Consider the following 22806-nt stretch of genomic DNA (forward strand, 5'->3'; position numbering starts at 1 on the left):
ATATCATTCAAGTTGCTCTGCCATTTTCAGCGGCAGCCACATGGAAGATAATCTGGATGCAAGGAGTTTCATGGAATTAAAAATATATATACTGTAAATGCATCAGTGGTTCAGTAGATCTGTTGCAAAACCCATTCTTTTTGTAAAGGGGAAATTACTCATGGCAGAATCGATGGATTCACCTTTTCTCCTGGAGATTAAAAAATTAAATACTTCATAAATGAATTTTAAAAATCCTACTTAAAATTCAAGCCTCGATTCTGTCCTTTGCTCAGTGGATAGGAAAGAAATTAAGCAATAAATTGAGAACAGGATATTATGCATTTGGAAGGCGCAGTGCTCACAGGAAGTGAAGCCAGGCCTTCCAGCCAGAGTGCGGGGGTTCTGCCTGCCCGGGTGGCCTAATTCTGTTGGATTTCAGTGATTCACACCTCAGATAGAGCTTCAACCTAGAAAACATTCCTGAGATGCCTTCGGCTGTGGGCTTCTATGTCTCTGCCTTCTGATTAGCTGATAAGGATAATAAACACTAGAGGTTAGGGAGCAGGCACTTTGCAAAGGGAGGCAGGCCCCTGGCCCCAGGCTTCATTCTCCAGCTTTCTCCTTCCCCAGAATGAAGTTGGATTCACTGCCAATTCGCAAGCTAATGGGCTGGAAACTTCTGGCAGGGAGGCAGGCTCACTGGCAGGTCTGGGAGCAGCAAGCAGCCCTGGTCTTGAGTTCACTGTATCCAGTTCATCAAACTCTAGGTTTGCTCCAGGCCACAGGACTCCATATTGAAAAGCAGAGACATTACTTTGCCAACAAAGGTCTGTCTAGTCAAAGCCATGGTTTTTCCAGTAGTCACGTATGGATGTGAGAGTTGGACTATAAAGAAGGCTGAGTGCTGAAGAATCTATGCTTTTGAACTGGGGTGTTGGAGAAGACTCTTGAGAGTCCCTTGGACTTCAAGGAGATCCAACCAGTCCAACCTAAAGGAAATCAGTCCTGAACATTCATTGGAAGGACTGATGTTGAAGCTGAAACTCCAATACTTTGGCCACCTGATGCGAAGAACTGAATCATTGGCAAAAACCCTGATGCTGGGAAAGAGTGAAGGCAGGAGGAGAAGGGGACAGGATGAGATGGCTGGGTGGCATCACCGACTCAATGGACATGCGTTTGAGTAAGCTCCAGGAGTTGGTGATAGACAGGGAGGCCTGGCATGCTGCAGTCCATGGGGTCACAGAGTTGAACACGACTGAGCGACTAAACTGAACTGAACTGAACAGGGCTCCAGGGTGCGCTGAGGCCAGTTAGATGGCTCCCCCAAGTGGGAGCCTGACTCAACACCCTGGAACCATAGGTGTCTGCTCAGTGACTCAGTCATGTCTGGCTCTGTGACCCGATGGACTATAGCCCACCAGGTTCCTCTGTTCATGGGATTCTCCAGGCAAGAATACTGGAGTGGGTTGCCATATCCTTCTCCAGGAGATCTTCCCTACCCAGGGATCGAACCCGCATCTCCTGCATCAGTAGGTAGGTTCTTAACTACTTGGCCATCTGAACCACAACCCCTAAACGGGATATTTAAGGCATCCCCACAGACTTTCCTGGGACCCCACAAACACCTCTGAAGAAAATACTCACCTCAGAAGATCCCTGGGACTTCAGCTTCTTTCTGAGCAAATTCGAGGAGTGGAATAGTGCAGTCTTCTCTGCCCTTCAACCAGAACATGATTTGTTCTCCTTTGCAGTCTTCTCTGCCCTTCAACCAGAACGTGATTTGTTCTCCTTTGCCCTGTGGGAAGTCAAGGAGGGCTGGTGAATCTCAGAGCAGGAGAGGCTGTCTGTCAAGTGTGGTCTCTCAGCAGACAACTCAGGTCATCCTTGCTGGCTTCCTGAGAATCACATCTGTAGCCCAAACTGCTTCCAGGCAGGAGCTGCCTCGGTAAGGGAGAAGCTTCATCACCGATGAAATCGTGATCATGTCCTTGGACTAGGCTGATAAGCCCAAATGGACACTCAGCAAATGGCCTAGGGGGTGAGGACTAGTGGAGTCTCAGTCTACTGCAAAGAAAATCTTTTAAAGTAATAATAAAATCTGCTGAGCTCTTACCGTGAGTAGGCCACCAGGTGAAACACCTCACATCCAGGTTCACAACACTCACAGCCACCTTGTGAGGGCAGTCTTATCACTGTTCCCATTTTACAGATTATAACACCAAGCCCCCAAATGAGACAGCTAGGAACTAGTGGGAACAGGATTCATAGCTAGGTCTACACTTCTGCCATCTAAAAAAAAGCTTCCTCTTACCTGACATTAGATGACGCCAGAGCCAGGCTTAGTAAACTGAAGGTACCACCCCCTCCCTGCTTCACTTCTGTCCCTGGACCCTGACACTCACTCAAGCTCCCAAAGTCCCAGTAACCACTCATCACCCCCACAGTGAACATCTCCAAGATGTGAGGAGTACCACCACCCCCAGAAAGGCAAGGTTTATCAAAAAGATGAGGTGGTTTCATGGTACATTTCAGTGATGGACTGGGAGCCAGCATGGAAAGAAGGCAGAGGGCAAGGGAAGAGATACGGAAATGTGTAGAGATGAGATGAGGCCTAAGTGCCCCCAAACCAATGGGCTTCCATCACCTCCACCTGGGCACTTTAGACTCAGGAGAAGGGAAATAGAAGAATGTGGGCATGATTATTCCTGGGTTGTATTTGCTGTTGCTCCATGTGGGAGACTACTTCATTCTGGGGTGTTCAAGCAGAAGCCAGGAGACCAGTGCAGCAAAGAGGAAGGAGGCATCGCACGAGAGGTTAGTCTAGGTGGGAGCCAAGGTCACAGATTCCACGCTTGACCATTAAGGTAACCATACAGCCCTCTCTGGAGGAAGACAACTGGCAGTCACGAGCGCTCTATGTGGCCCTCAGTGGTCTCCATGAACCAGGGCATGGAGACTCACTCATTCCATCAAGTTTCCTGACATCTCCTTCCGGGACCCAAGTGGGGACGGGTGTTCACAGTGGCCCTGGTCTTACCTTGACTGGAATGGTGCCTTTCTTTTGCAAATCGTACCCTCCCCATGCCAGCAGGATGCTGGCAGTGTTCTGAGAGACCTGGATCCGGACAGCTGCCAGAAACCAGTTACAGTCTAGTCATCACCATGGTTGTGAATCTCCTATGGATGTCAAAAGTAGGGCAAAGGCTGAGGGAGCACCTCACACTTGGCTCAAATTCTGGGACCGCCAGCACCTCTCATTAAGCAAATCACAGACAACATCTCCCACATCTGGGACACATGGCCTGGGACCCCCAGTCATACAGGCATTGCTCACACGCTGCTAGGTGTTGCTCAAGCTTTAATAGGTTCAGTTTATAAATAAGACAGAACTGACTCCATATGCAAGCTGGTGTTCCTGATGGGTGGAGGTCAGCTGGGCCCCTCGGGCTCCCTGGGATGGTACCAGAACTGAGAGGTACCACTGAAAAGGTCCTTTGTAACTTGAACTGCAACCAAAGTCAGGCTCGGAGCCTACATCAGCACTTCCAATTTCATATTTTATCCTTGAACTCTTAACTTATAAGCGAAGACAGTGGTTTAAATCTGGATTTGGGAACTCAATTGATTAACTTAGACAACAAAGTAATCAGAGGGGAAAAGATTTTGTGTGTGTGTCTTATGTGCTGTGAAAGATCTACAAATTCAAAAGATGTGAATCTAAATTTTTTAATATTTAAATCACTGAATAATTAGTTTTCCAGTTGATAAATATCTGTCAATAAATGGCATATATATGTCTAGCAATAATCAGTGCAATAAAACTACTCTGAAGCAAAAGAATTTGATGTTCCCCAGAGTTCCTGGCCATAGATTTCTTTGGTATCACCAAAACTATACATCACGTTTGGCACACTGCTACCAACAGGCCAAATTCTGCCCACCACCTGTGTTTGCAAATAGTTTTATTGGAACATAAACACACCCAGCATTTACAGGTTGCAAACTGCTGCTTTCGCATGACAACAACAGTTACGTTGTTGCAACAGAGATTATAGCCTGCAAAGCCTAAAATACTTACTCTCTGGTCCTGCTCAGAAAGTTTGCCGACTCCTACTCCTTATTTAAATGATCTTACCCAATGGCACCCCACTCCAGTACTCTTGCCTGGAGAATCCCATGGATGGAGGAGCCTGGTGGGCTGCAGTCCGAGGGGTCGCTAAGAGTCAGACACGACTGAGCAACTTCACTTTCACTTTTCACTTGCATGCGTTGGAGAAGGAAATGGCAGCCCACTCCAGTGTTCTCACCTGGAGAATCCCAGGGACGGGGGAGCCTGGTGGGCTGCCGTCTCTGGGGTCGCGCAGAATCAGACACGACTGAAGCGACTTAGCAGTACCCTAGGTGTACCTGAGTGTTTAGGATGGAAAGTCTTAGGAGCTTCCATGTGTATTTGCAGGGCTCCATCAAGAGCTCAGTGCAAAGGTTTATCTACAAAGCTTGCAACCCGTGTTGTCTAAAATGGATAACGATCTTATCCTTCAGATGGAAAAGAGTAGACAAAATGCAAATGGTCTTCTAAAAATACTCTCTGGTTAAAGATAGGGGACCAGAGGGACAGCAAGCTTGTGTTTGCGAAGTGCTGTAAACAGTACCCACGCAAACTGCTGCTTTGTATTCTGGGTGCCACGTTCGTGGTGTCTCCAAACAGGCAGTATCTGGGCATGGTGATTCCCACCAGGCCAGCCACCACGGGACCTGCAAAGCCAAGGACAGAGGGGCACGGCCAGTCCGCAATCTCCCCAGTGTCAACTCCACAATGCACATCCAGTCAACAAATGTTTGTCAAGTACTCTCTTGGAGCAAAGTTTGGCAACAGATTTCAAGGATTACAATGAGGCAAACTATGGAATTCACAGACTCTGAGTGGAAAGCAACATAATCAATTGTTGTGGGTTGAATGTCTGTGTGCCTCCCCTCACATTCACATGTTGAATCTCTAAACTCAATACAATGGTATTAGGAAGTGGGGCCTTTAGGTGGTAATTAGAGGAGGTCGTGAGTGTAGGGCTCTTTTGATGGGATTAGTGCCCTTGTAAGAAGAGGAATTGGGCTTCCCAGGTGGCACTAGCAGTGAAGAACCCGCCTGCCAATGGAGGAGACATGAGACATAGGTTCGATCCTTGGGTCTGGAAGATCCTTTGGAGGAGGGCATGGCAACCTACTCCAGTATTCTTGCTTGGAGAATCCCAGGGACAGAGGAGCCTGGTGGGCTACAGTCCATGGGGTCGCAAAGAGTCAGACATGACTGAAATGACTTAGCCCTGAAATGAACAGGAAGAGACACCAGAGTTCTCTTTCTTTTTCTACATGAGGACACAGCCAGAAGGCACTCTACAAGCTTGAACAGGTAGAACCCACTGTGGTAGAATCCTTGAGCTTAGACTTTCCAGCCCCCAGAACTGCCAGAAAAGTGTGTGGTTTAAGCCACCCGGTCTATGTATGGCATTTTAACAACCAGGCTGACTAAGACATAAATCAATGATGATGTTATTCATGCCCTTGGGATGTACACAAGGCATCAGCGGCACAAACATCGGAGTGGTTAACTCTGGTTAGGAGTCAGGGTCTATTTTAGTTAAGCTGCGAAGGAGAGGGAGGAGAAGGTCTGGCTACCGTAATTTGCAGGGTCCAGTCTCAAATGACAATAAGGGATCTTCCATTCAAAAATTATCAAGAATTTCAAGACAGTGAAAGGATAGCATTTAATCAAGTGCAGGTCATCCATTCCCAAGTCACAGGTCCATGAGTTTGATAAAAACAGATCAAAGGGCATTTGATGGTGAGGCACGGAGGGAAAGAAGCCCAAAATAACTGTTCTGGTTTGGAGGCCCCTCCTATTTTGGGGCTAAACATCTTGGAATCTTTGTGTCTCCTTGTTGTTACCAAGCAATCTGGCTAAGTAGAAACACACAAGCAAAGATGATTCGATCTTTTCTTCCCCTCTGAGGATTTTCCCATTTCGGGCCTAGGGTGTGGATTTAGAACTATCTGCTGCTGTATCGGGGCCACAAGGCCACCTGCCCTTGGTGCTGTCTACCTGTGTGGAGGCCAATCCGGAGCTTCAGCTTCTCCTTGGGCATGTGCCCAATCTGAAAGTGGATGGTGGCACGGAGGAAGTGCAAGGACATGGTGGCAAGCTCGTCCACGTGTCGGATTCCAGTGCGGATGGGAAGTCTGCTAGCCACCATGTATGCATCTCCAGTGGTTTCAACCTGGAAACAAAGGAAGAAAGCGGCTTTGTGTTCTTCCCAAGGGAGGCTGGGAGTGAGGGGATGGGTGCGAGGCCAGGCCCTTCGCTACTGATCCTGCTTTGGGCCCCATCCTTGGAAGGGCCGCCCTCCATGACCGCCACACCATCCAAGTCCTAGCATTTCCTCAAGGTCCTTCCCCCTTGCCCTGCTTCCTCCATGAAGCCTTCCTTCCCCAACCCTCTCCCCTAGTCACGACTTTCCCTTCTGAAATCTGAGGCTGCCGGTGACCATATTCCCCCAACCCAAGTTCAAAACTCGTTAGACAGACAGCGATACAGTGATGAGGCAGACCTTAAAAGATCTCCTGGATCCCTCAAGGGCAGTCCACCTTATCCAACCTGGAATATCTTCACTCCACATAAGGGCCCTTAGGTACCATTATGCATACATTTATACTACACAAGATATATAAATGTAGGCATCTGTCTTGGAGAAGGCGATGGCACCCCACTCCAGTACTCTTGCCTGGAAAATCCCATGGATGGAGGAGCCTGGTAGGCTGCAGTCCATGGGGTTGCTGGGAGTTGGACATGACTGAGCAACTTCCCTTTCACTTTTCACTTTCACACATTGCAAAAGGAAATGGCAACCCACTCCAGTGTTCTTGCCTGGAGAATCCCAGGGATGGGGGAGCCTGGCGGGCTTCCGTCTATGGGGTCACACAGAGTGGGACACGACTGAAGCGACTTAGCAGCAGCAGGCATCTGTCTTCTTTTTCCCTAATCCTCCTAATAAAATCATCCTTCAGATCCTTCATTCACAAGAGAGAATAAATGGCAAGCGTAAGTATAATGTTACAGGGAGGGAGGAGGGAGGAGGGTTCGGGATGGGGAGCACATGTATACCTGTGGCGGATTCATTTTGATATTTGGCAAAACTAATACAATTATGTAAAGTTTAAAAATAAAATAAAATTAGAGAAAAAATAGAAAAATAAATATACCTACATTTTGATTAAAAAAAAAAAAAAAAAAGTTACAGCTCCTTTCAGATCCATCTGCATTTCAGCAGATTCCAACGATGATGGTAAAGGTGAAACTTCCGGCCTTAGCCAGGCAGTAAGAACACGTCTGCCTCCTGGTGACACTGAAATTACCCAAAATCAACAAGCACACAAGTCAAACTGCTTCTAGGCTACCTCACCCCACCTTGGGCACATCCTTTATTAATACAAACTGATGTGAGCATTCGTTCATGCAAAATGTAGCTGAGAAGAAAACGCTAAGAGGCAATCCCAGAGGAGGATCTTCTAAGCAGAGCAGCTTGTGTTTTTGTTGGGTGAATATGATCTGCTCTTCGCGATTGTCTGTACTATCTTTCCATCCTCTCTGGAATTGGGGCTACATCGTTGGGGAACTTTGGGGGAACACCACTGAGGATGTGTTGCCAGAGGACATGATTCCATTGCCCCAAGTCTTCCTGATCCAGGACCACAGGCAGAGAGCCCTGGTATCAGAGGTGAGAGCTGATGAACTTGTGGCTGCCCACCTGGTGTGTGTGAATATGGGCATCCTGGAGTCATCATCTGGCCCCACCAGAAAACATACAAGGTGGCCTTGGCATTAATGAATGAAGCCAGATTGTCAGTTTTTGTGCAAAACTCACCCTTCATTCCAGGTGAACTTGTTCATACCTCTCCAGAGCAGTAGTACTAGTCAGGTAGTTGCTCTCTGACCTTTAGTCATGAGTCTGATAATCTAAGCTTGAATTGCTAAAGATCACAGTAAAAGAAGTGAGACACACCAGATTCAAAGACAAGCTTTAAAGGAGAGTAAATGTGAGCCTCTCTGAATATGAAAAAGAAATATTCAGGAGGGAACGGGAGGAATTAGCCAGTAGAAGGTCAATGCCTGTTTTAGAAATGTGTTTACTGTGAGATAAAATAATGGAAGGAAACAGAGGGAATAGCTGATGATTCTTGACAAGCACCTACATCTGTGATGAATCAAGCCCTTTTCCAAGAAAACAAACAGGAATCAAATATTGAGTTTCTGCCATGAATTGAGATAGACTGCCAGCCTAAAATAGAGCCTTCCTCCTGACTGATGTCTTGGGCTGGATTCATCTTCATTCACGCCCAGGGGGGACAGCTACAAGGGTCGTGTGTGTCCCCACGACCCAGGACCAGGTGCCTCACCTTACACACGTCAGAAGTTTTAATGATGTGATCAAATAGACTGTACGGGTCATTAAGGAGCTTCACAACTTGCAGGGGGGAGCTGAGAGAGCGGAGTTTTGTGAATCCAACAATGTCAGAGAAAAAGATTGTCACGGACTCAAAATGCTCTGGTTCCACGGACCTTCCTGCAACAAGCCATTCTCCAGTGAAGCTGGACGTTTTTGAATAGTATCTTATTCATATTGTCTCCTACTGCTGCTGCTGCTGCTGCTGCTAAGTCGGTTCAGTCATGTCCGACTCTGTGCAACGCCATAGACAGCAGCCCACCAGGCTCCCCCGTCCCTGGGATTCTCCAGGCAAGAACACTGGAGTGGGTTGCCATTTCCTTCTCCAATGCATGAAAAGTGAAAGTGGAAGTGAAGTCGCTCAGTCGTGTCCGACTCTTAGAGACCCTATGGACTGCAGCCTATCAGGCTCCTCCATCCATGGGATTTTCCAGGCAAGAGTACTGGAGTGGGGTGCCATTGCCTTCTCCAATTGTCTCCTACACATCCCTACAAAGTCTCCCTGGTAGATCTTTTTTGCTTCAGTGCATTAGATTTTTGGTTAACAAGAATCCATCATCTAGAGGGAATTTTCTGACACCCATCTCCCAGCCTGCATTTTCTCTAAAGAGATATTTTAATTGGTAGGTATAAATTCGGGGAGGGGTGAGGAGCAGGTCACATAAATGCCTTTTCAAAAAAGATTTTCTCCCTGAGAGAACTGCATTTGCCCCTACTGGTTATAGAGTTGATTAGAAAGATTCAGCCTGCAGATGTGGAAACAATTGTAAACACTCATCAATTCATTAATTAACATTTTTGCTTCTATCAACCAATCTCACATTAACACATTCAAATCGCCAACCCCCTTTCTTTGTCAAGACACACGGAAGGGTACAGGAATTTTAACAGCAGATACTCTGTCAAGTGTTCAGAGAGTGCCCAGGTGGTAACAGAGCCAAAAATGAAGCAAGTTTTGAATCTGAAGTTAGTAGTGCCTATTGTGCAAAATATCTGGACAGACGTATAATATAAATAATCTGATAGTGAAGAACAGGGAAGGCTGTCGTGCTGCAGTCCCTGGGGTCCCAAACAGTGGGACACGACTCAGAGACTGAACAGTAATCTGAATAGACCGAGAGTATCGGACTCATGCGGAGAAGGCAATGGCAACCCACTCCAGTACTCTTGCTTGGAAAATCCCACGGACGGAGGAGCCTGGTAGGCTGTAGTCCATGGGGTCGCGAAGAGTCGGACATGACTGAGCGACTTCACTTTGACTTTTTACTTTCATGCATTGGAGAAGGAAATAACAACCCACTCCAGTGTTCTTGCCTGGAGAATCCCAGGGACGGGGGAGCCTGGTGGGCTGCCGTCTATGGGGTCACACAGAGTGGGACACGACTGAAGCGACTTAGCAGCAGCAGCAGCCGCCGCCGCATCGGACTCATGAAGCCAGAGCGCCATCTAGTGGTATCCTCCTATTGCTGCATTCACTATTCCATCTTTTACAGATCTATCTATATTAGAGAAGGCAATGGCAACCCTCTCCAGTATTCTTGCCTGGAAAATCCCACGGACGGAGGAACCTGGTAGGCTGCAGTCCATGGGGTCGCGAAGAGTCAAACACGACTCAGCGACTTCACTTTCACTTTTCACTTTTATGCATTGGAGAAGGAAATGGCAACCCACTCCAGTGTTCTTGCCTGGAGAATCCCAGGGACGGGGGAGCCTGGTGGGCTGCCGTCTATGGGGTCGCACAGAGTCGGACACGACTGAAGTGACTTAGCAGCATTCTGTAATTCCTGTGGCTTGGAGGGCATTTGCTTCTGTCTCCCTTTACAAAATGTACCGAATGACCACAGAATGCTTGACCCATTTTAGAAGAGCCTAACAGTCTCTTAAGAAAAGAACAAAGGAGATTGTCTCTCCATGTGGGGCCTCCTTAAATAGCAATGGTGTTGCTTCCTGGTTCTTTTGTCAAGGCCCCCGGAACTTTGGAATATCTGGGCAGCATTGTGGACAAAAGCTGATCCATTTCCTCTTCTCGGCCAGCAGCTGGTTGGTACTCTCTCCCACCACCTCCTCCATGTGGTTGGCGTACACTTCCAGCTAGCTCATCACACTGTCTCTAGTACACTCACGTGGCTTTAAAAGAACCCAGAGATTTACATCTTTGTCCAAGAACTTTAGGGCCACAGTGGAACACAACATCCAAGCATACATTCCAAGACAGCAGGTCTTGCCCTTAAGCTTTCATACTCAAGGGCTGCCAATGGACAGCAGTGAAATGCCAATGGCCATAGGCACCTGGCAGGACAGCCCGTCCTTTACCAGCTGTGTGATCTTGAACTGCCCGCTTCCGTCTTTGCAGTCTGTTTCTTCATCTGAGACATGAGGATAATAATACACACTTCACAGAGTCCTTCGGAAAATTCAGGGAGGCAGTGAGTACTAGGGCTGTGTCTGCTACCCAGCGGGCACTGGACAAACAGTAGCCTTCACTGCCCTCCCCACGCCCCTCTTCCCTACATTTCACGTCATTGTCATGGGCGTGCGGAAGTGTAGGTTTCAGGATGAGTTGTTCTTTTCTCTTCAGATGGCAACACCAGATGTTTTCTTTTCTGGTGACAGATATCAGGGGCATTTCTAGATCCCATAGGCTCTTGTTTTAGAGGCGTCTTCAGAGAAATCAAATAAATTTTTCATCTTTCACATGAGGAGACTGAGGCTCTTATAGGAAATACACTTACCTTAACATTGGCGACCCTATTTCCTAAGCAAAAAATATTCACTGACCTGAGACCTACTATTTAAAACTATTTTGATGTGAAAAATGCAGAACACGGGGCTGTTCTGTTAAGAAGGTATAGTAGAATGGCAAAATTAGGAGTAGATGCCCGACTCCTACCCAGGCGTCTATCAACTCCAGCTACTTCTCAAAGGCTGTACCTTCTGACACTCAACGGGTCAAAAGATGATACAGTGACCCTCATGTGAAGCCACTACTGAGAAAACTATTCAAGAGCCATGAATAATTAAAGTCAATAACCTACTCTAAGTTTGGTGAATAGTTTTTTTATCCTACAATCCAGTCCCAATGAATGAGTCATAACCCCCTGGAATGTTGGCTTGAAAAAGATTCTGAGGTCATATCAGAACTCCTTGGGAAGGAGAGTCTTGATTGAGACACAGTATCTGGGGTGGACAAAGGAAGGCAATGAAAGTCTGATCCATGTTTAAATCATTTATGGAATAAAGGGAGAATCTACCACTAGACTTCAGCCAGCACGTGGCCCAGTGCTTTGTATATGATGGGCACTGAATGAGTATATGATGAAGGAAGAAAAGGAAGGGAGGGAGGGAGGAGGGAGATGGGAGGAGGGAGGAAATGGAGGGAGGGAGGGAGGCACCCAGAATCAATCATAGTCACAGAGCTTTAAAATTCTAATGGTTAAATAATTAGGAGAAAACCTCTGCTACACACCTACTCACCCTCCAGACTGGCTTCCTGTAAAATCTAGATGGAACAGAAAGTGGGCCTTTTCTCTGGAGATTCATCCTAGCATGCCTTCACCATGACCACCATAATTTCATTTCCCTTCTCCTCTGATAGGGAAGGTCGAAGTGACTCGGAGGCCGTGGGGTCCTTGATTCGGTGGATGATTTCTGAAATCCATTTGGAGTTTAGGTAGCTCAATGCCTGAACTTTGGGCCATTGAGGACACTTCGCTTTAAACAGAGGTGTTTTCAAATTTACAAACTCAGTTTTTAAGCAAATCAAACAGGTTAAAATTTCAAAGAAATCTGAATATTTTACAGGAAATACTAGAATTCTCCTGGAAAATGGGGACTCCTGATATATATTAATCTGATTTTTTTCTAATAAAACTTTTCTTGAAATGAAGGATATCTCCCTGTGATCTTAGGAATATATATCCGTTTGGTACTAGAAACACCCTAAGTGTGCTTTATGAAATTTCCATTACCAGTAAAATTGTTCATAAAAGTTATTTTAACAAACAATAAATTGTAACTAGTATGTTCTGCCTCTGTGTCCAGCTATGTAAACCTACTTTCTTTCACTTCCTCATTAGCGTCTACAGACTTTTATTAAACATTCTGGTTTGTAGAGGAAATAATGTTTGACAACAATGTACATGTTTTTGTTATAAAAACACTGTGGGTGTGGCAAAATGAATGAATCTTAAATGTTTTACTAAGTGTAAGAATCCAGTCTGACAAGGCTACATTCTGTATGATTCTGTGTGTATGATATCCCAGAAGAGGCAAAATTATAGACAGAAAATAGATCAGAAGCTTCCAGGAATTTGGGGAGGAGGAAAAGTTAAATAGGGGAAGCCCTGGGGATTTTTTTCTGGTTGTGATCATGACATTGTGTATTCGCCAAAACCCACAGGGCTTTACAACTCGAGAATGAATCTTAAAGAATGCAAATTTAAAAACATATCAGTTGGGAGACCGGACAACTACAAGACAGAATACAGAGACCAAAGAATCTGTTTTACAAATGTGTGACATAACCTCATTGAAGGGGGAGGGAGTAAAGCACTGATGTAAGCAGCTTCTAAAATGAGTAGATAGGGACTTTCCTGGCAAGTCCAGTGGTTAAGATTCTGAGCTTCTGCTGTAGGGGACACAGGTTGAATCCATGGTTGGGGAAGTTCCACATGCCACTAGATACATTAAAAAAAGGAGAGAGAGTTCTCTTAAGGTGGTCCTTGGCGTTCACTTCCTTGCTGGTCCAATGGCTAAGAATCTGCCTTGCAATGGAGGGAATGTTGACTTGATCCAGGTCGAAAAGTAAGATCCCGCATACCACGGGGCAGTTGAGCACACAGGCTGCAAGAAAAGAACCGGCACGGCTCAGTGAAGATCCTGCACGCCGCAACTAAGACTTAATGCAGCTACATAAATAAATACTCAAAAATAAAATAAAACGAGTAGGGATGGTAAGACTAAAGTCAAAAGGAAATATCCGTAATCACTATCCTCTAGCTGGTAGAAATGCTTCTCCTGGGGATTCAGATGAAAAACTCTGATACTACTGTAAACATATACTGGGATTGAACAAGTAAGTGAACAGGTGGCAGATGGCGGGAGCCAGGATGCTCGCTATTGGAAAAGGAAGTGATGCATGAGTGATGGGGAGAGAATAAAATAAACAAACCATGCGATAATGACACTGAAGATGTCAACACGAACTCATGTTTACCTTAATGTAGACACAGATGGGGAGATAATGATATGAATGTGTGTGTCCATGTGAGTTGGTATATACACACACATTGTCTTACTCTGTCTACTAAGAGGGGCTAGAAACAACAGCATGCCCATAGCAACAAGCACACCTAGCATCCAGGTGTTCCTTTTCCAATAAAGGAGTCAGGGTTTCTTAACAAAAGCAGTTGACTCTAGTTCTGAAGCAGGGAAAATCCAAGATGAGGCTAAAGCATTTATACCACCAGAAACTAAGGAAGCACAAAATAAAACCCCGCAACAGGTATACGTCAAAGGTATACAGAAGGCAATCGAAATGAAACGGTCAAAGATAAAACAATTTGAGCAACAAAGTAGTGTTAGATAACTCAAAATATAAAATAACTATATCATATAATAAATTATATATGCATATCATAAGTGAAATGTAATAGGTAATTGAATTAATAAATAAATGGGAGAGCATAGATGAACCTGTAGAAATAAATTCCAAATAATTTATGCAGATTGTTCTCCATTCAAAGTGGTGGAGCACACGCCCCTGTCCTCTGGAGAAACCGTCACACAGAGACTTCTTTCTTAAGAGGACAGTACAGGGAGAGAGGAAATCAAGTCTCAAATGTTAGTGTTAGTGGGTCTCAGAATCAACTGGGGAACTAATTAAAACACAGATCCTGGGCACATCCCTCTACTTTTCAATTCAAATAACCCTCCAGGTGATTCTGATGCCCGCTAAAATGTTTGCGAGTATGCATGCTCAGTCACTAAGTTGATTTCGACTCGTATCAACCCTACGGACTGTTGCCCGCCATGCTCCTCTGTCCGTGGGATTCTCCAGGCAAGAATACTGGAGTGGGTTGCATGCTGTGCCCTTCTCCAGGAGATCCTCCTGACCCAGGGATCGAACCACTGTCTCCTGTGTCTCCTGCATTGGCAGGCAGATTCTTTACCACTGAGCCACCTGGGAAGCAGTAAAAGGTTTGAGAACCATGGCTCTAATGTATGCAGGGAATTGACATTGTTTCCAGGACCAGGATTTGTTTGCAGGGATGTAGAAGTTAATGGAAGGGACTGTTAGCCCATAAACTATGGGCTCACTGTACTCTTCCTGGTTGTGGTCCTCTGTACCCATCGTCCCCTGTGACTGCCTCTCATCCAGCTTGGTGAGCAGATGCCCACAATGAGGGGGAAATGCACCCACTGTCCATAGTCTTTCCACACCCCCCTCCCCACCCAGTTGGCACAATCACATGGCAGCTGAGCTTAACAAGCATAGGTGGGCGTCCACCTGGGTTCAGTGCGGGAAGATCTGTTAGCTGCTTGGTTCCAAATTCAGATGCCCCTGGATTTGAGATCAACCTTTTGGGAGTAGTCTCATCTCTCCTACATTTTGCCACAAATTAGAAACCAGAATCTGCTTTCAAAGTGACTAGTACACTCAGAAAGGCTCCTTACTTGAAAAAGTCTCCAGGAAATGCACGACGATTTAAAGCAGCAGCTTGGGATGAGCCATTGGGGATGGACTAGAAATGGTAGGGAAGGCAGGAAACAAAAGGGGGAAGATAAGGGCCTTCAGGTGGCGCTAGTGGTAAAGAATCCACCTGTCCATGCAGGAGATGCCAGAGACACAGCTTGAATCCCAGGCTCAGGAAGATCTGGAGAAGGAAATGGCTACTCACTCCAGTATTTTTGCCTGGAGAATCTCGTGGACAGAGGAGCACGGCAGGGTATAGTCCATGGGGTTGCAAAGAGTCAGACATGACTAAACACAGCACTGCAAGGGGAAAGAAATCAAGAGAGAAAGGTGGGCTGATTTACACACAAACACACATTTCTCACACACACACACACACACACACACACACATCCTCTCTCCATGACAGTGGTTCTCAACCTGAACTACATGTTAGAATCACTTGGGAAATTTTAGAGACCCAGATCAGTGACATCAGGCTCTCTGAGGCTGAGATCCAAACCTCAGACATTTTTTAAGTTCCCCAGGAAATTCCAATGTGCAGCCAAAGTGCAAAATAACAGTGCTGGGGGTTACGCCTACTGTGAATTTTCTAAACGAGTTTGATCAGGTTTTGCTTCACCTCCCATTACTTTTCCTGTAATTCCCTCATGGACTGTGTTCAGAGACAACCTGGCTCCCCAAACCTCTCAAACCTGAATATATCCTTTGTAAGTAGAAAAGTGGACACCACTTAGCAGAAAATTTAAATATGTTTAAAATAGGTCTACCTTTTCAATTTCATGAACAGAAATCCACCCTGAAGAAATACTCACACATGTCCACAAAGATTCATGACTACTCACTGCAGGAGTTTGGAAAAGAAAAAAAAAATAATGGCACACAATCAAAACATCTACCAATCAATAATACTGGGTTGGTCAAGAAGTTCATTCGGGCTTGTCTGTACCATCTTATCCAAATGAACTTTTTGGCCAGCCCAAGATATAACATAAGCTTACAGTGAAAACTGTTGTAGTCCTTAAGAAAGAACGAAACAAATTTGTACTTACAAATATGGCATAACAGATGTCCAGACAGAGGGCACAGCGTTTGCTAAGACTCCGGAGTGAAAGTGCGTCACTGTGGAGGCACATAAAGGTGGCCAGTGTGATTAAAAGGAGCCAGGCATGGGAGGCAGAATTAGGAAGATGGAGAAGGCCAAATGGTGGTCCCCAGAGGATACGCCTGTGTCCTGATCCACAGGACCTGCAAATGTGACCTTATTTGAAGAAAAAGTGTCTTTGCAAATATAATTATCTGGGGTTGAAGCGATCATCTTGGATTATTTGAGTGGGCCCTGATCCAAGGACAGGTGTCCTCATAAGACACATACAGAAGAAATGTACACAGAAGACGTGGCAATGTGAAGATGGAAGCAGAGATTGGACCTACATGGCCACAAACCCAGGAAGGCTGGGACAGCTACCTTGAAACTGGCAAAGACTGGGCCTCCCCCAGAGTTTCTAGAGGGCGCTCAGCCCAGCTAAACCTTGATTTTGGACTTCTAGTCTCTAGAACTGTGCAAGAATATTGTTTCAAGCTAGCCAGCTTGTGGTCACAGCCCTTGTTGTTTTAGTTGCTAAGTCATGTCTGACTCTTTGCAACCCCACAGACTATAGCCCACCAGGCTCCTCTGTCCATGGTATTTTTCAGGCAAGAATACAATACTGGAGTCAGTTGCCACTTCCTTCTGCAGGGCATCTTCCCAAACCAGGGATGAAACCTGCATCTCCTGCTTGGCAGGTAGAATCCTTACCACTGAGCCACCAAACACTAATATAAGTCACAGAGGCCCCATCAGAAGCCTTCAGTGATCTTGCAGGCTATTTATTGTAAGGATTTATCTTTCACTCCCCAAATGGGAAGTCAGGGGGAGATTCTGGGTAGAGAAGTGACACAATCTGACTCATTTTCTTACAGAATTGCTCTGGCTGCTGTTATTGAATAGAGTATGTAGTTCTGAGTTCCTTAATTTTTTTGTAACCGAACTGTAATTTGTCTTCTAATTCTTTAAGAAGGAATATGAATTTTAAAAATAAAAAAATAAGACTGGAATAGATTCTAAATTAATAAACATCTCACAAAACAAAGAATAAAAGCAAGCATTTAAAAGGTAGCTCTCTTTGCTGTGCTTAGTTTCTCAGTTGATACCGACTCTTTGCGACCCCATGGAATGGAGCCCCCCAGGCTCCTCTGTCCATGGGATTCTCCAGGCAAGAATACTGGAGTGGGTTGCCATGCCCTTCTCCAGGGAATCTTCCCAACCCAGGCATTGAACCAGGGTCTCCTGCACTGCAGCTGGATTCTTTACCAGCTGAGCAAGCAGGGAAGTAACTGACATCAACGATAGCCTGCACTTCCTGATGTGAAGAAGTATTCTTGCTAAAAATAACCTACATCCAGCCATTGGGAAACTGACAAATCCAGGTAGTACTACATTCTACAAGACAAGAGATCTGGACTCTGAAAATGTCAGTATCTTAAAAGACCAAAGAAGGTGAAAGGATGGAACTGTTCAAAAAGGGTCTAAAGATGTAAGATTTTTAAAATAAAGAACTGACTACACAGGAAAGAAAAAAGTCTAGATTGAATGACCAAGCCGGCCAAGGAGTCTCTCCCAGCATTACCCGCTGGGGTCAGGTTTTGATCATCAAAAGGTCCAAGGTCCTGGTGTTGGATCAGCTCTCTCATTAGGATGGCAAAGCTGTAAACATCTCCCTTCTGGGTGCCAGACCAGGGCACCTGGGGGAGACACAGTAGTTCTGGGGCTGCCCAGTAAGAATTCTGCAAAGCCAAGATTGTCAAAGGTCAGAGCTGCTGGGTGGAACAGAAAAAGTCACCCCTTCTTTTTCCAGGAAGCACAGGAGCCCTGAAGTATCCAGTCCCCAAGAAGTTGACCCTGATGGTTGGAGATATCTCTAGATTCATACACTTGGGGGCCCATGTGTGTGAATATGAAGGAACGATGATCCTGCCCTAACAAGTTAACAGCAGTTAACTCATGACTGTGCAATTACAGGCAGCTTTTCTTTTCCTTTTTCCTTTCTGTACTGCCTACATTAAAAAAAAAAAAAATCATGTAACAATTCATAGAACATAAAACTACTTGAAAGCGAACAACTCAGTGGCATTGAGCACCCTGGCAATGCCATACAGCTAGTACATCTAGTTCCCAAACATTTCTGACACCCCAAAGTAAAACCTTGAATCCATGAACCAGTTTCTGACCATTTCCCCTACCTCCCAACTCTTGCCAACCACCAATCTGCATTCTGTCTCTACAGATGTATCTGTGCTGGATATTTTATACACTTACATTTCTTTTGTGGTGGTGTTTATAGATTTTTATATCATTATAGGCTACAATCATGAAAAGAAAATATAGTGCAGGATGAAGAGAAAGAAATGGCTACTAAGAGGTTTTCAACATTTCCCCCTTTGTCTTTTCTGCAAGATACCATAGGATAGACACCTCCCCACATGCACACAGCAAAGCTGCTGGCAGCCTGCTGCTTCAGAGAGAGGCGGTCAAAGCGGAGCACACTGGGCTCACTAGGGCCCAGGTCAGTGCACGGCAAGACTCAAGAGTGCTCAGTAAGCCTAGACAAGTAGGAAGAGCCGTGGAGTCTCAATTCGCACACGTGTGCAGGAGGGTTGGACTCCAGGTGGTGCCTTGTCTCGAGATGTACATCAGAATCACTCGAGAGGCTTTTAGAAAGCAACACAGATGCCCAGACCCCATGTTCATAAGTTCTGATTCAGTTGGCACTGGATGGGACCCAGCCCCTTTCGTGTCTTTTGAAGCTTCTCAAGTGATACTGAAGTGCAGAGAGGGTGGGGAACTACCAAGCTCATCAGCTGTAAGGGGCCTGGCAGGTGGTGCCTTCTCCGCTGAGAACACGGCATGAAGACACGAGGGGACACAGAAGACTGAAGACAAGGCCAGAGACTCCCTTCAGGTCACCCAGCTAAGTCAGGGCAAGGACTAGGCTCCTCACTCAGACACCCCACCATGGACTCAGGCCACTAGTGGGTTGTTTGGGTTTTTTTCCCCTCTCTTTGGGTGACCGGAATAACCGCATCCACCAGCCCCAGAGGAAGGCCCAACAGCAGGGACCCGAGCGGGTGAGCATCAGAAAGCGCAGGTCGGGTGAGGAGCCCTGTACCCCTCTCCTGACAGCTAGAGGGTGCAGGATTTGCAGTGGTTACCTGATGGGTCCGTCGTTTCCTCATTGTATGTTCTGTGTGTCCGGCCATGCTCGAGTTCCCACAGGCCGAATCCCGACAGCTTCACCTGCATCCGGCGTCCACCAGGCAGTCGGAAGGCTTCAGGTTGCCATGGGACCCCAGGGGGCTCCTGTGGAGGAACAGCAGGCCCTGAAGAGTGAAAATGAGTAAATGGATTAGAGCAGGTGCCAACGGACGCTGCTGGAAGACAGAGACTGATGGACAGAAACAGACAGGCCATGGTGGGAGACATGTTCATTTCCACATTCATTTGTTCAAGAGCCCCTCACTCAGGGGGTACACTACCCCCACCTCACCCCTAAAAAAATCAGGAAGCTGTGTTCCTTTACCACCCTGCTTCATTGTTTCTTGAGATGACAAAGTTGAATCACATTTTAGAAATGCAACTCGCTGAACCAGTCCCGGAGGGGCCCGGGTGGGGTTGTCTCTGGAATGTTTCGGCGAGGCTCCAACAAACAGAGGCCTGGGCTTGAAATCTGGGGAGACCTGAGTCCCATCCAGAGTCCTCTCAGACCTCACAGAGACCTCTCCATTCTGCAGGACTCCTCCTGGACACACACGACTGTCCCTGCCCTTGCTAGTGCCAGGCACACCCCAGACGTGAGACCTTCTACATTCTGGTTGCTGCTGACCACCACTGACACCCAGGGATATTAGCAGAATTCCTTCCATGAGGACAAAAATGACATGTTTAGGGATGCCTGATATCCTATGAAGGTAGTTCTCTCCAAGAGGTGGCTTTTGTCTGTTTTGTTTTTATTTTTCTATCTTGATGGAAATGTCCGATAAGGTGTATAAGAAATGTATTCTGTTGTTTGAGATGGAAATGTCCGATAAGGTGTATAAGAAATGTATTCTGTTGTTTGAGAACAAAAAAAACCATTAGAGTCTCACAATTTAAGTGCCAGGTTTCATATACTTTTGGCAGTTCTATTACCTACGTGTCTGAGGCCACATTTATTTTCCAATTGGAAGGCTGAGACTGGCCCACACGGCTCCTCCCTCTGAATCCCACACCTGTGTTCTCTAGCACTTGGCAGGGAAGAAAAAATTCAGCTTTTGGAGACAGACTGGTTGCAGAGCCCGATCTGCCTCTTGCCAGTTGGGCTGGTTACTTTACCTCACTAAACCTCTTTATTTTTCCTTTTGAAAATGAAGTAAATATGAATATTACAAATATTGGAGCTAAGGATAAATTAACCACAAGGTTAATTGCTAATTATGAAGAGCACTGTCTAATAGAAATATAATGTAAACAGATATATCATGTTTAATTTTTTAGTTAAGCAGGTGAAATTACTTTTACTATTTTATGTAACCCAATGTATTAAAAAAACTTATCATTTCAACATGTAATCAACATGAAAATATTATTGAGCTATTTCACATTCCTTTTTTTTAACTAAATCTTCAAAAACTGGCATGCATTTTATACTTTTAGCACATATCCATTTGAACTAGCCACACTGCTAATGTTCAGTAGTCACATGTAGCTGGTGGTATCATATTTAAACAATGCAGGCTTGTCCTATTGTTCAATTAAATAAGAAAGTGTATGGTTTTTAGTATTAGCAGTTGGATTATCTGGGGTAACAGTAAGACCATGCATGCTCAGTTACTAAGTCGTGCCTGACTCTGTGACTCCAAGCACTGTAGCCCGCCAGGCTCCTCGGTCCATGGGATTTCCCAGGCAAGAATACTGGAGTGGGTTGCCATTTCCTCCTCCAGAGTAAACCATACTCCTGCTAATACTAACAATTAACATTTGTTAGATAACTGTTTTGGAGCAGGCATGATGCTAAGCAACACGCATATCTTAGTGCTCATAACCACACTATGAGGCAGGTACTGTTGTTATCTTTATTTCATACACAGGGACACGAGTTAAGGTCATCTGGTGCATACATGGCAGAGCCAGGGTTTAAATCCCCAAGACAACTTCTATGCCAAACTGTCCTTCATCCATTTAATCAAGATATCTCTCACTGAGAAACAAAGGCTTATCCCTAACTCAAGATGAGTATTATACTCTCCAAAGATCCTTTCCCAAGCTGGCCCCACTGGGCTGAACTCTCTGAGCACAGGACAATAAGACACATTCCTCTGCACCCTCCCAATTGGGTTAACCCAATTAGGTGCTTGATTAATATACATTTGCTATCTTGAAAAGTCGGTGGCATCTCAGAATCTCCCTGCTACGGGGTATAGAGGAGGTTCTGGTCAAATGGACATCGGGAGAGGAATTGTTCTTATGACTGGCATGTGACGGCCAGAAGTGCAACCTGACCCCTAGAGCTCGATCCAGCACCTGGGTTCGCAAGTCACCCATGCCAAAGCTCCAACATGATCTAGGGAATTTTCTGTTATTCTTAATCCCCTTTCAACGAATGTTTGCAGAGTAATTGGCCTCACAGGCCCTACATGAGCCTTGACATAGGGCAATGTGCATACTTCATTTCAGGAGACAGCGAGCCTTCCAAAGCAGAGTCGAGCTGTCCTTTGTTCTTCTGGCGTGGAATGGAGGACAGACTCAGTGACCCTAAAATAGCTGATGACCACTGGGGAGACTGTCCCCTTCAAAGTGTCATTCACACCCACCCCAGCATTTCTCCAGACCATCCTTTGAGTTAATTCTCGAAGACCAAACACCCACATCAAAAAGGCTAGTCATTCATATCATGGTGAGAACTTACTAGCTTTCTCTTTACATCCAATATAAATGATGCCAACTGCTTTGATTGGGATGGGAGGCAGAGCACTGGAGATGAGATGAGACTACTTCCCTGGGCTTAGCGGGAAGGTAATGGAAAGTAGGGGAGGGGAAAAAGAGAAGATCCCAGAAGAGAGGACACCACGTCAGAGCTTCCTATTTTAAAACCGTTACACCACCATCTAAATAATTTCCTGTGTACAATTCCTGACCTTTTCACTTTTTCTCAAACTTAATTTTAAGCCATTCAAAGATGAAAACAAGTCCTTGTCTTCTTAAGAACGTGCACAAATTAGATCAAACCCTTAAGAGACACTCAATGAAGTTTTACTAAAATAGTATGAGTGGTGACTCAGAGTTGTCCACGGAAACCAGTCACAGGGAGGTTCCCTTTGTCTACCTTGCTGCTACTGCTAAGTCACTTCCGTCGTGTTCGACTCCTAGCTACCCCATGGACTGTAGCCCACCAGGCTCCTCCGTCCATGGGATTTCCAGGCAAGAGTACTGGAGTGGGTTGCCACTGCCTTTCTCTTGGTAACAATACATTGGCTTCCCACTAAGGCCTGGGAGGTCAAAGTTTAACAGGGTCATTAAGACTTAGCTCCTTAGACACAAAGAGCAATCAAATTCTT

General features: G+C 45.7%; 1 pseudogene; it reads right to left on the reverse strand.

The window, feature by feature from the left end:
• Nucleotides 1-22806, reverse strand: part of LOC615290 (guanylate cyclase 2G-like) — a 58553-nt pseudogene that overhangs the window by 4146 nt on the left and 31601 nt on the right.

The sequence above is a fragment of the Bos taurus genome, chromosome 26, assembly GCF_002263795.3.
Source record: "Bos taurus isolate L1 Dominette 01449 registration number 42190680 breed Hereford chromosome 26, ARS-UCD2.0, whole genome shotgun sequence".
Taxonomy (NCBI): Eukaryota; Metazoa; Chordata; class Mammalia; order Artiodactyla; family Bovidae; genus Bos; species Bos taurus.